The sequence below is a fragment of the Mixophyes fleayi genome, chromosome 4, assembly GCF_038048845.1.
Source record: "Mixophyes fleayi isolate aMixFle1 chromosome 4, aMixFle1.hap1, whole genome shotgun sequence".
NCBI lineage: Eukaryota > Metazoa > Chordata > Amphibia > Anura > Limnodynastidae > Mixophyes > Mixophyes fleayi.
In genome coordinates this window covers 10,379,017-10,391,734 of record NC_134405.1, presented here as the reverse complement: position 1 = coordinate 10,391,734, position 12,718 = coordinate 10,379,017, and the positions used below count along the sequence as shown (strand labels likewise).

Genomic DNA, 12,718 nt, shown 5'->3' with positions numbered 1-12,718 from the left:
CTCTGTATACTGTATATACCTCTACCTCTGTATACTGTGTATACCTCTGTATACGGTATATACCTCTTCCTCTGTATACTGTATATACCTCTTCCTCTGTATACTGTGTATACCTCTGTATACGGTATATACCTCTTCCTCTGTAAACTGTATATATCTCTACCTCTGTATACTGTGTATACCTCTGTATACTGTATATACCTATGTATACTGTATATACCTCTACCTCTGTATACTGTGTATAACTCTGTATACGGTATATACCTCTTCCTCTGTATACTGTATATATCTCTACCTCTGTATACTGTGTATACCTCTGTATACTGTATATACCTATGTATACTGTATATACCTCTTCCTCTGTATACTGTATATACCTCTACCTCTGTATACTGTATATACCTCTACCTCTGTATGCTGTATATACCCCTACCTCTGTATACTGTATATACCTCTACCTCTGTATGCTGTGTATACCTCTGTATACGGTATATACCTCTTCCTCTGTATACTGTATATATCTCTACCTCTGTATACTGTGTATACCTTTGTATACTGTATATACCTCTTCCTCTGTATACTGTATATACCTCTACCTCTGTATACTGTATATACCTCTACCTCTGTATACTGTGTATACCTCTACCTCTGTATTCCTTATATACCTCTACCTCTGTATACTGTATATACCTCTACCTCTTTATACGGTGTATACCTCTGTAAACTGTATATACCTCTACCTCTGTATACTGTATATACCTCTTCCTCTGTATACTGTATATACCTCTACCTCTGTATCCTGTATATACCTCTACCTCTGTATATACCTCTACCTCTGTATACTGTATATACCTCTACCTCTGTATGCTGTATATACCTCTACCTCTGTATACTGTATATAACTCTACCTCTGTATCCTGTATATACCTCTACCTCTGTACACTGTATATACCTCTACCTCTGTAACTGTTTATACCTCTACCACTGTTCACTGTATATACCTCTACCTCTGTATTTTGTATATACCTCTACCACTGTACACTGTATATAACCCTACCACTGTACGCTCTATATACTTCTACCACTGTATGCTCTATATACCTCTACCTATGTATACTCTGTATACCTCTACCACTGTACACTCTATATACTTCTACTACTGTATACTGTATATTATTTGTGAGACCCGCGTAGAAAATTTGCCTTTTCTGTTTTACCCTTGCTAAAGGAAATACCTTAATTCTGATGTATATATCTGATACAGTGAGCCTTTGTTTAGAAAGTCTGCTGTGTATTGTTATGTGGGGAAATGGGATGTTTGGGGTTTGTGACGTTTTGTGTGAATGTGTTTTCTGAACTGTCTGAAGAAAGGCCCATATGTTAATCAGGCCTTTTGATGTGTAAGGCATTTTGAAGACAGGCAGGGTTAATTAAGATCTTGCTTCTAGATTTCCTGTGTCTAAAAACAAGACGCAGGACATCACTGAATTTGTATGATATCACAGATAAGTGTAAATAATGTTTGCTTTGCAATGCATGTAATCTATGTTTTGGTAAACAGGTTACATCCTGATTCTAAAAATAGCCTGTGTCAAAATCTGTATAAAAAGCACTGTCCTGTACACTGAAATGTATCATTCTGATGTTCCATCTGACCTGACCACTAATACCTTTAATCAGTGGGACTGTCCTTGTCAGGGCACCTGAGCGAAGTAAAACATCACTCTTTGCTTCCAGACTCTGCTTGACAACTTCTTCAATATTTCTGTAATCCTGTGACCTACAGATTAGACCCTAAATCTAATCTGTTCACCGGCTGTTTCTGAGGTTGGACCCAGCTCTCCATTATCACCGCTCTGCCGCTACCCTGCAACTCTGGTCAGTGTGATAGGCCAGGGGGGACCATCCACAGCAACCCTGATCCATAGTAAGAGGTCCGGAGTTACCAGCCCAAGTGTACCAGCAGATTAACACACTAGCAGGGACAGTTACCCAGAAGGAACGTGGTTCTGAGTGCCATAAAGGAGCTCAGTGGTGGCAGCATTGCAAGCCCCTCCTACTGCGGCAAGAGGGCGCATTTGGGATAACGAAAGGGAAAGGTGGCAAAGTAATCCCAGCCCGTTCCCAGCAACAACAGTCAGGGTGGCATAAGAGGTCCATCCTGTCACAGATTTCTGGTGGTGAGCGGTGGGATAACCGCAGGCTGCTTTTCGTGAACCAATCAGGAGAGCCGAGTTATTCAGAGTGGAATAATTGCAGCCAGGAGAACGCACAGGATGTCTGATTACACCAACGTGTCCAGGGCGGATCTTGAGACTCTGTGCAGTGCCAAGGGCAATGACATCAGCCATTCGCAAAATAAGGCAGAGATGAGAGAGACGCTGAGGGAATGGCACCGACAGCATGGTACCCAGATGTCCAGACAGCAGAGATCCCTGATCAACAGCCTGCAGAGACCTCTACCTAGCAGATTTCACCCGCACAACCAGCCCCTCTATCCTATGATGAGCGCAGGGCTGCCGGGCTAAAGATCCAGCTGACGGCCTATGGGACAACGCATCTGCAGCTGAGCGGGCACAGGTCATGAAGGCATGGCGCCAAGAGGGAAGGGCACCGGCCATGAGGCCCAGGGGTGAGGCGCCCCCTAGAGGATCAGGACTGTTATCTTTTCCTTACCCTAAATTTCAGGACTGTGTTGGGAATATTAATGAGCACCTGCAGGTATTTGAATGGACCTGCAGGCTACACGCTGTACCCAGAAAGAAATGGGTTAAGCATCTGGTGCCCACGTGCAGTGGAGGCCTACCGTGGGGTGCCCACAGAGGACTGTGCAGGGTGTGATATAGTAAAAAGGGCACTCCTTAAACGATACACTATTACCCCAGAGACCTATCGTCTGACGTTCCGGGACTTTACAAAGGACCTCCACACCACCCATGAGGAGTTTGTGGCAGTGAGGCCACACTGGCAGAAGCACCAGGCTCACAGCCAGCACCAACGGATTGTACAATCAGGGGGACACCCCTCTTCTACTCACCCCCAAAAGCAAGTACCTAACTCTTAGGGTACCACTCGCCAGCCACTGCCCCGACTTATCCCTGTAAATTATCAGAGACCATCAGAGCCCAGGAGGGAGAGAAAGTGCTACAGCTGTGGGAAAACCGGTCATTGAAGGATGGACTGTCCCACAGCCCCAGCACCCCAGACTTGTGCCCCTAATCCGAGTCCTGGAGCCCGACTAACTTGCTTAACTGGCGAAGGTGAGCCATTAGAAACTGATTCCACCCCTGCCAGCCCAATGGAGTGTGGCGTGTCTGAAGGTGACTCAACGGAGAGAGTCACCTGTGTGTCCAAAAGACTCCCCAAAAACAAGTGGAGAAATTTGCAGCCGGTCCAAGTCAGACCCCTGCAGGGTCAATTACTGTTGTGAGTCCCCATCTTATGGATCCTGCTGCAGTATTGCAGGATCGCACTGCCAAAGTTACTTTGGCAGATGGTCTGGAGAAGGAAGTGCCTGTCGCAATAGTGTATCTGGACTGGGGAGATGGCCAGGAGTTGTGAGATGTTGCCGTTATAGATGGCCTCCCAACTGATGTGATTTTGGGCAACGATGCTGGAGGTGGAATTGTGACTGCATTTCTCAACTCTAGAAGACCACATCTGCTGTTTCTTCAGGAAACAGCCAGCCCCTTGCCTCTGGAAAGACTACGTCCCCTAGCAATGCAGAGGATGTTGTCTCTTGCCAATCTGATCTTGTGGGGGTGCCCGGTGATGCTCCTGTCCCTAGCAGTATGCCAGCTCCAGCGGTGAGTACAGCTGACCACGGTGACCTCCCTTTGACTGACCCCACTTTGACTGACCCTAGTCCACCCAACATAGACCCCCTGCAGCATATCCTGACTTAGATGATAGTGAGGGCCGCAGGGAAGAGTTCAGGGCAGCGCAGCTCTCTGAAACCTCACTGGAAGGCATGAGGCACCAGGCTGGAGGCAGCCTTCCAGCGATGGAGATAGGGAGTGTGACCTGGCGTAAAGGGATGTTGTACCGTGTAGCTAGGAAGGTAGATGGGGATAGACCAGTCTGGGAACAAGTTCAACTGGTGGTACCACAGGGCTTTTGTGCGCAACTAATGTCAGTTGCCCATGAAATCCCTATGGAGGGACACCAGGGCAGAGACCGAACATTGAAGCGCCTGACACAGAACTTTTTCTGGCCTGGAATGTCTGATGGCCTACTGTAAGTCCTGTGATGTGTGTCAGCGTCTTGGGCGCCCCAGTGCTCAGGCTCCCCTCAGGTCCTTGCCAATAATTGGGGAACCTTTTCAGCGAGTGGCTGTGGACATAGTAGGTCCCCTGTCTGTGCCCTGTATTAACACTTTTGTAGATTTAGTTGGACAGAGTTCAGGGTTACCTAGAAGACATTTCCAATTTCAGTAAGATTTGGGAAGATTACCTGGATCAGATAGGGCTGGTGTTAGGGTAGATATGGTGGGCATGTTTGTCTGTTAGGGCAGAAAAGTGCCAGATGGGGATGTCAGAGGTGCAGTACCGGGATCATCGTGTGGGGGGAGAAAGGGTTAGGTCAGAACCAGCTAAGGTAGAGACAATCATATACTGGCCCCAGCCCATGACCCAGTTACATGTACTGGCATTCTTAACAACTGCAGGGGACTACAGACGTTCTTTCCCAGACTTTAGTACTGTAGTGAAGCCCCTGACAGATCTCGCTAAGAATAAACTCCCCAAAGTAGTTGACTGGACACCCGCTTGTGAGCTGGCATTTCAGTCATTAAAGGAAGCCCTGGTTCATGCTCCAGTACTGTTGACGCATAACTATGACAAGGACTTTATTGTGCAAACTGACGCGTCACAGTATGGACTGGGAGCAGTACTTAGCCAGGTGGGGCTAGATGGGCAGGAGCACCCTGTAGCCTATTTGAGTAGAAAACTGCTAAATCTGGAGGTGGGATATGCCACAATTCAGAAGGGTTGTTTGGCCATTTTGTGGGCAGTGAAAAAACTTCAACCTTATTTGTATGGACGACATTTTACTGTCGTGACTGATCATAATCCTTTAAAATGGCTACAAAACACCTCAGGGGAAAATGGCCATTTGTTGCGCTGAAGCCTTCCACTTTATGACTTTGACATAATTCACAAGCAAGGAAACCCTCACAGCAATGCGGATGGACTGTCTCGGCAGGAAGAGCTGGATCCTCCGTGTCACCTCCGGTAACCCTAGTAGACTGCGGACCAGAAGCCAAATCGTCGGACATGGCACGCTGGTTGCCGCAAAGGAAATAGCGCAGGGCGCTTATTTATATAATTGCACATGCACTTATTTTTGATATTGTGTATATTTTGGTAAGGGAAATCTTTAATTTCTGAGACCTGGGGAAGGAATTTGTTTCTTGTTTAGCCTTGCTAGAGGAAATGTATTATTTCTTAAGGTATATATCTGATACAATAAGCCTTTTCGGATGGAAGACTTTTGTGTATTGTGATGTGGGGAAAGGGCTTGTTTGGGGTTTGTGACGTTTTGTGTGAATGTGTATTTTGAACTGTCTGAAGAAAGGCCCATATGTTAATCAGGCCTTTTGATGTGTGAGGCCTTTTGAAGATAGGAAGGGTTAATTAAGACCTTGCTACTAGATTTCCTGTGTCTAAAAACAAGATGCAGGACATCACTGAATTTGTATGATATCACAGATAAGTGTAAATATTGTTAGCTTTGCAATGCATGTAAATCTGTGTTTTGGTAAATAGGTTACATCTTGATTCTAAAAATAGCCTGTATCCAAATCTGTATAAAAAGCACTGTCCTGTACACTGAAATGTATCATTCTGATGTTCCATCTGACCTGACCACTGATACCTTTAATCAGTGGAACTGTCCTTGTCAGGGCACCTGAGCGAAATAAAACATCACTCTGCTTCAAGACCCTGCTTGACAACTTCTTCAATATTACTGTAATCCTGTGACCTGCAGATTAGACCCTAAAGCTAATCCGTTCACCAGCTGTTTCTGAGGTTGGACCAGCTCTCCAGTACCACCGCTCTGCCGTTACCCTGCCACTCTGGTCAGTGTGATAGGCCAGGGGGGATCCATCCACAGCAACCCTGATAAGTAGGAAGAGGTCAGGGGTACCAGGCCAAGTGTACCAGCATAGGAGTACACTAGCAGTGACAGTTACCCAGATGGAACGTGTTTCTGAGCGCCATAAAGGAGCTCAGTGGTGGCAGGATTATAAGCCCCTCCTACTGCAACAAGGGGGCGCATTTGGGATAATGTAAGGGAACGGTGGCAAAGTAAGCCCAGCTTGTACCCAGCAACAACAGACAGGGTGACATAGGCGGTCCATCCTGTCACAGTCTATTATTGCCGCAATTTTCGATATTCAGCTACCTGACGACACCGGCTTGTGCTCTTACCGCTTTGAAAGCCGGACTTGGGTCTGTCTGCACAGGCCTGACCTGGCCAGTCGGTCCACGCATGCGGAGTGAGAATGGAAGTCTGCATTTCACTTACAATTACAATTCCACTTATGGGGACAGAAATATATATAAAAAAATGTTAATAAAAAAAAAGATATTAAAATATTTCATTTTGGAAAAAAGTATTTTATTCAAATAATAAAGCATTTTTTTCCTGTCCAGTGATAGCCAGTGAATCGTTTCCCGCTCGGCAATGCTGATGTTTAGGGAGAAGCCCCATAAGCCGGGAAAATAGCCGTCCATTTGCAAGACATAAAACTTTGCGTTGCCACTTTGCGCACGCACCATACCTCGGCATTCGTGCTTATAGTTACACATATCTTGCACTTACATTGGCTGGAGCGTTAGATCTTATGGACATCCGCGGCCAGAGAGGCGGATCTGGGCATTCACGTGTAACTCAGTCATCATGACGTCTACACAGAATGCGTTCCAGTACAGTAAAGGCTGCAGTGTTTTCATATCAATGAGATGATTTGTTCAGCTTTCAGCTTCAGGGAGATCCCGGTGGAGGTGGTCATGCGGGGGTGGGGCTTGACAATTGCATCATTTTGGCACCGTCCCCTAATTGATTGTCACAGTTTTGGCCAATTACAACGGGACGGAGCTAGGATGACGCAATATTTGCGTCATTACGCCCCCGCCCCCTACCACTTATCTATTGCGGGGGCGAGAACCGGGAGATTGTCCTGCTCTCCCGGGAGGTCTCCCAGAAATGCGGGAGTCTCCCGGACATTCCAGGAGAGTTGGCAACTATGCCTTAAAGAAAAGCAGCTAATGAATCTCTAGAGACTGAAGTGTCTTTTACATTTCTGTCTCCATTACTGAAGTCATGTTGTCTTACCTGTCAGTCTTTGATTGAATCTTGGTCTTCATGAAAATGGGCACCTCCATAGGCATCAATACATGGACATAGGACACAATTTCTGAACTGTGTCATCATGCCACAGATGGCGAAGCCAACCACGTCTTGTACTGGCTCAGCATCAGGGAGAATGCCAGACTCTTCAGGGAGTGAGGGAGATCACCCCTATTTCAGGGAGTCTCCCTGACATTCCGGGAGAGTTGGCAAGTATAAATTATACAGTAGGGGCGAAACTCCAGCGCATGCAGCCGCCTCCATACACGACTGAATCCAGCTCTCTGTGTCTGTGTTATTCCGCCGTATCTCTTGCTCCAGCTACAGGGCTAGTCCAAGTCCCGATCAGTAGTGATGACAGTCTCATTTGCATGCTATAACATGTGTTAGTAATCAGGAGCAACTGTAAAAAGGTTTTTTATGCTCAGTAGACATTAACAACATTCTACTAAATGTATTTCATGGAAGAAAAGTTTTATTTATTATTTATTTTTTACATTATTGCCTTTATTATTATCGGGTAACAATAATGCAAGATTTATTTTTATTTTCTTGTGCGTTCTTTTGAGAATTTATAAATTACATAGGTATTGGACGCATCCTGCAGCGTCCTCTGTAGTAGAGCACAGCAGACCGTGTCGTGCTGAATTCTGGCGGACGTGAGTGTAATACCGTAGGCAGCTTGAAGCTCAGAGTGCTGCCGACGCCTTGAGAATCAGGCCCTGTGTGTGCATGTATTTATATCTTGTATCAGTGCAGAACACGGCTGTTGTGTCAGATGGGAACGGGTGTGTGCTCATACTTGGCACATGTTCACGTGCCCATCCCGATTGTGTATCGCAGCATGTTATAAAGACACACGCCCCGGCATATACACACACTGCAGTCATCCACCTTCTATCTCTCTCCTACGTCGGAGGACTGTAAAGTGAGGTAAATCGTAGCTACTGGACAGCACTTAGCTGTGGCTGAACGAGAGAACTGGCCTTATTTATGGAGCAAACTTCAGGAGATGAATCCAGTTTTGCAGACGGAGGGGCTGACTCAGGGATAGATGCACATTTTGCCTCAAACCATGTGGCACTACAAGAGGTGAAGCTGCAAACAGGGACCAGACAGCATTTTAGAGTAGGACTATACCACAACCCCCCCCCCCCCATTCATAACTCTCGTTGTGCAACTTATATCCCACCGCAGCACAAAATGTTTTTTCCTGGTGCAAATGTTACACCCAGCACCTACAGTTGTTCCTCATAGTCTGGTCTGGTTACTGCTAATGTAGGTGGACAAACAGCGCGGGGTCTCCTAGAAAGTGTCGTAACCAACACCAGGCTCTGCCAAGCTGGGATGGTCCTTAGGGCTTCTCCTTAGCTATCAAAGGCTATGGCCGGAGATACCCACCAACACCAAAGACATTCACAGCCTTTCCCCATGTACAGCGCGGAGGACGGTACAGATTTCAGGATGGCGATGGAGATAATGATTGAAAAAAATGTTTTGTTATTTAAATAATGCATTTAAAAATACATAAAATATTTCACCGATTCTTCTATTAAAAAATTTTTTATATGTCAATTTTATTAAATAAGGGCCTCAGGAAGCCCTATGTCTTTATTGCTATCATAAATCATCATCTGTTTGACGGTCCACGTGTATGGTTCGCTGTGTGCTGGTCGTACATCCCTTATCTTATGTAATCCTGGGGATCTCAGCGATGCTTGGATTCCATCTTGCACATACCGCCCAACATTGGTCCCTCTCTGGCAGCAGGTTGGGGGTGTGATCATTGCACGCTCTGGGCGTGGCCGTGCTCGATGTGGGCGTGGCCACACACCCCCTGAGGGCATACCTGGCGCTTTTGAAACGCTAGGCTGGGCCATTCTCTCCTCCTCTCCAAACCCCATAATTGCCCTGTGCGCTGGTCACCCAGCAGAACAGAGAATGTCCCCCAACTTTCCCACCGATCAAAGAGGCGGGACAAAGCACTCAAATTGGCACTGTCCTGCCCAAATCGGAGGTATGTTTGCATTAATTAGTGTTTGGGACATAACGCAGTGATGGAGAAACTAATACACTTTAAAGGCAGCATGAGTGGCCCTCTGACCTTCAAAAGCTCCACACGTTACCCTTAATCTCAGTAATAGGTGAAAACTCCAAATAAGCAGGAGAGAGCCGGGGGGCCACAAGTTAAGGCACGGCGGGCCGGCTGTTGTCCATCACTGGCAAAATGTTATCATGCTCACACACTGTAATGATGTCATTTGACATAACTCGGTTATAGGACTTTTTTCAGGCTGCACCCAATTTGTGGAATTCCCTCCCTCGCACAGTAAGACTTTCCTCTAGTCTTCATACCTTCAAGCGTTCTCTGAAAACCCACCTCTTCAGGCAAGCTTATGATATTCCTCAACTACCATCTTAATCTCCCTAGGTTGCCCTATTACCACCCTCTGCACAGCTAACACAAAACAACAACCCTCTGACCAACATTGCTGTGTGACTGATCACACAGCCCACTCAGTACTTTTACTTTTGCATTCTAGCTGGTCCATTGTGCACTATGATGTAGCACATGCCCTTGTGTTTCACAGTCCCATTGTCCCATAGATTGTAAACTTGAGAGCAGGGCCCTCTTACCTCTCTGTCTGTATGTATTGCCCAGTATTGTTTTATTAATGTTTGTTCCCAATTGTAAAGCGCTATGGAATTTGCTGGTGCTATATAAATAAATGGTGATGATGATTGATGATAACTGTGCTTGTATAATGCTGGTTTTTGGGATATTTCTGAAGAGGAGAAAAGATTGTATATAATGCACTACGCTGGGTGACTGTGCAAACAGGGAACCATGCAAATAAATAAAGCTGATCTATAATTAACTGTAAATTACTGTTATGTATGCAAATGATACAATTACTAATGCAGACACCTCCAATTTACACCTACGTGTTTTATAGCATTAGTCATCAAATGTTCATTTGTCTGTGAAATCCAAGGCAAAAACTAACACCAAAGCAGGGCGGGGCTCGCTCATCTCTTAATAATACAAAATAAACTAAAAACCATGACATAAGATACAAACAATATTAAAATTCACCATATAATAATGTAGAGTCGGACGTATGTCTGAGTTTTATGCGTAAGATCCGTTTTTCCCGTACTGAGCATGTGAACTAAAGACGAATGACGCCTAAGTCTGTATATAGATTTTTGGTTTTACATGCAGAGGGAGAATGGCAAATGTTACTGTGTTTGAGCTTGGCACATCTTCAGAAGCCTCTGACTCTTCTTAGTGTCTATTCCCTGTTAGATGGGATCTGGGTCTTGAGTCTATGGCTGGGATTTACCAATGACTGATAAAGAAAACCAAAAGTCTCGATCAGCATGCCGATGTACTGAATGAACAGTACAGAAGCTGATCTGGTGGCTAGTATACAATACAGTTCCTAATACGAGTGCTAGCATATAATACAGATTCAAATGGCTAGTCTGGCGGCTAATGTAAAAAGCAGACACCAGTCCAGAGCCCACCTATCCCACCGCTCATTTTTCCTTAAACCTCCCGCAGCCGAACCCTCAAACATTTTCCCCATTTCTAGGAGTAAATCGAGCCACAGGGTGCAAACCTACTGTCAGGATCTGCCTTTACCTTTTCTGCATCATTGCATCTGCATGCTGCTTTATACTGGCAGCTACTGCCTCTGGGACTATATTGGACTTGTTGCATTGAATGTATTATCTGTCCATATCTCTTATCCACCAGAGGTGCTGCTATTCTGCCTTGCTTCTTCTTACTAATAGGGGTTAACCTGCTGCACTAATTAATTACCTGCACATGGTGGCTCCCTGTTTATATCTGCCTCTCCCATCGTTGGTCATTGTTGTTATGTTGCTGTTTCTTATTGTTGTGCTCTCCTGCTTCTCCTGTTCTCTGGGACTTCTACATGCTGCTGCTGACATCTCTGTACCGGATTTCTCTCTACTCAGTCATTCCACCTGAATAAGCTGTATTTCTTCTTGCAACCAGTTTTTAGCTTCACTGAAAAATCTTTGTTCAGTATCGGCAATACTTGGTTTGTACCATTTCCTGTATTCTCTGGTTTATACCATTTTCAATAATCACCTTATACTTTCATCATACTTTATACTTTCATCATATTCCGGGCTCCATAGCTGTGATTTCCAGTTTTCTGCATTGAAGTGTGATACCTACACCTGAACAATCCGTGTTGCCATGCAAGGGGAAACACGATGTAAAAATACTGAGCGGCTTTATGTTAACACTACTTCAACATGGGTTGCCAAAATTGCAGCGCCTAATTGGACCAGGACTCCAGCCATTTTGTTTCTCACAGTAACGCGTGACTGTATGTCAGCCATCTTGTTATGGGAATCCCTCACGTATTTTCTCTCATTGTGCAAGGAGAGAGTGCGTCAGACCATTTGTCTCCTGCGCTCAGCTACCTCTGCAATGTCATATCACTTCTGCGCAGTGTTTATCAGTAATGAAGAACAGGAGAGCCTGCAGGCGGTACATCCTCCTAGTGTTATGGCAAGCAGTGTGGCATAAACTTGTAGAACTATAGCAGCCGCCTTTCCCGTAGAGATTGGTTATGCTCACAGGTACTCGGATGCGCCCAGGACTTACACTCAGTGTAGTACAAGTTTATGTTCACACGGCAGCACTCAGGTACAGGAGGTAATACACAGAGTAGGGACAGGCCAGAGATCTGCGGAGTGGACAAAGCACAGGTGCAGATGACAGGTGCTAGCTGGATAAGGACCACAGGCAAAGGTTCTGAGTCCGGGTACAGGCAGAAGGTCAGGGTCACAAGAAAAGGTTCAGAATCTGGGTACAGGCAGAAGGTCAGGGTCACAAGAAAAGGTTCAGAATCTGGGTACAGGCAGATGGTCAGGGTCACAAGAAAAGGTTCAGAGTCCGGGTGCAGGCAGAAGGTCAGGGTCACAAGAAAAGGTTCAGAATCCGGGTACAGGCAGAAGGTCAGGGTCACAAGAAAAGGTTCAGAGTCTGGGTGCAGGCAGAAGGTTAGGGTCACAAGAAAAGGTTCAGAATCCGGGTACAGGCAGAAGGTCAGGGTCACAAGGAAAGGTTCAGAATCCGGCAAAAGGTCAGGGTCACAGGCAAATATTCAGAATCCAGGAACGGGCAGAGGTCATACACGGGAGAACAATCTAAGGTTTAAACACCAAAACAGCACAGAAGCAGGCAGCAGTACTGAGACAGAACGCTATAACTGACAATGAGGCTCAGTCCTCACTGCCCTAAATAGTGCTGATGACCAATCAGGGCAGAGCCCTGCAAGTGCTCCCAGGCTTAGTATAATAAATTTCTGGCACTGCTGGC

The 12,718-nt window shown here is 45.8% G+C and overlaps 2 protein-coding genes across 3 annotated transcripts in view; both read left to right on the top strand.

Moving 5' to 3' along the window:
* RNF167 (ring finger protein 167) overlaps window positions 1-12,718 on the top strand; it is a 147,139-nt gene that overhangs the window by 22,211 nt on the left and 112,210 nt on the right. The gene's annotated exons all lie outside the window — the stretch shown is intronic.
* The window catches only part of NFAM1 (NFAT activating protein with ITAM motif 1), an 89,314-nt gene that overhangs the window by 6,158 nt on the left and 70,438 nt on the right, over window positions 1-12,718 (top strand). The gene's annotated exons all lie outside the window — the stretch shown is intronic.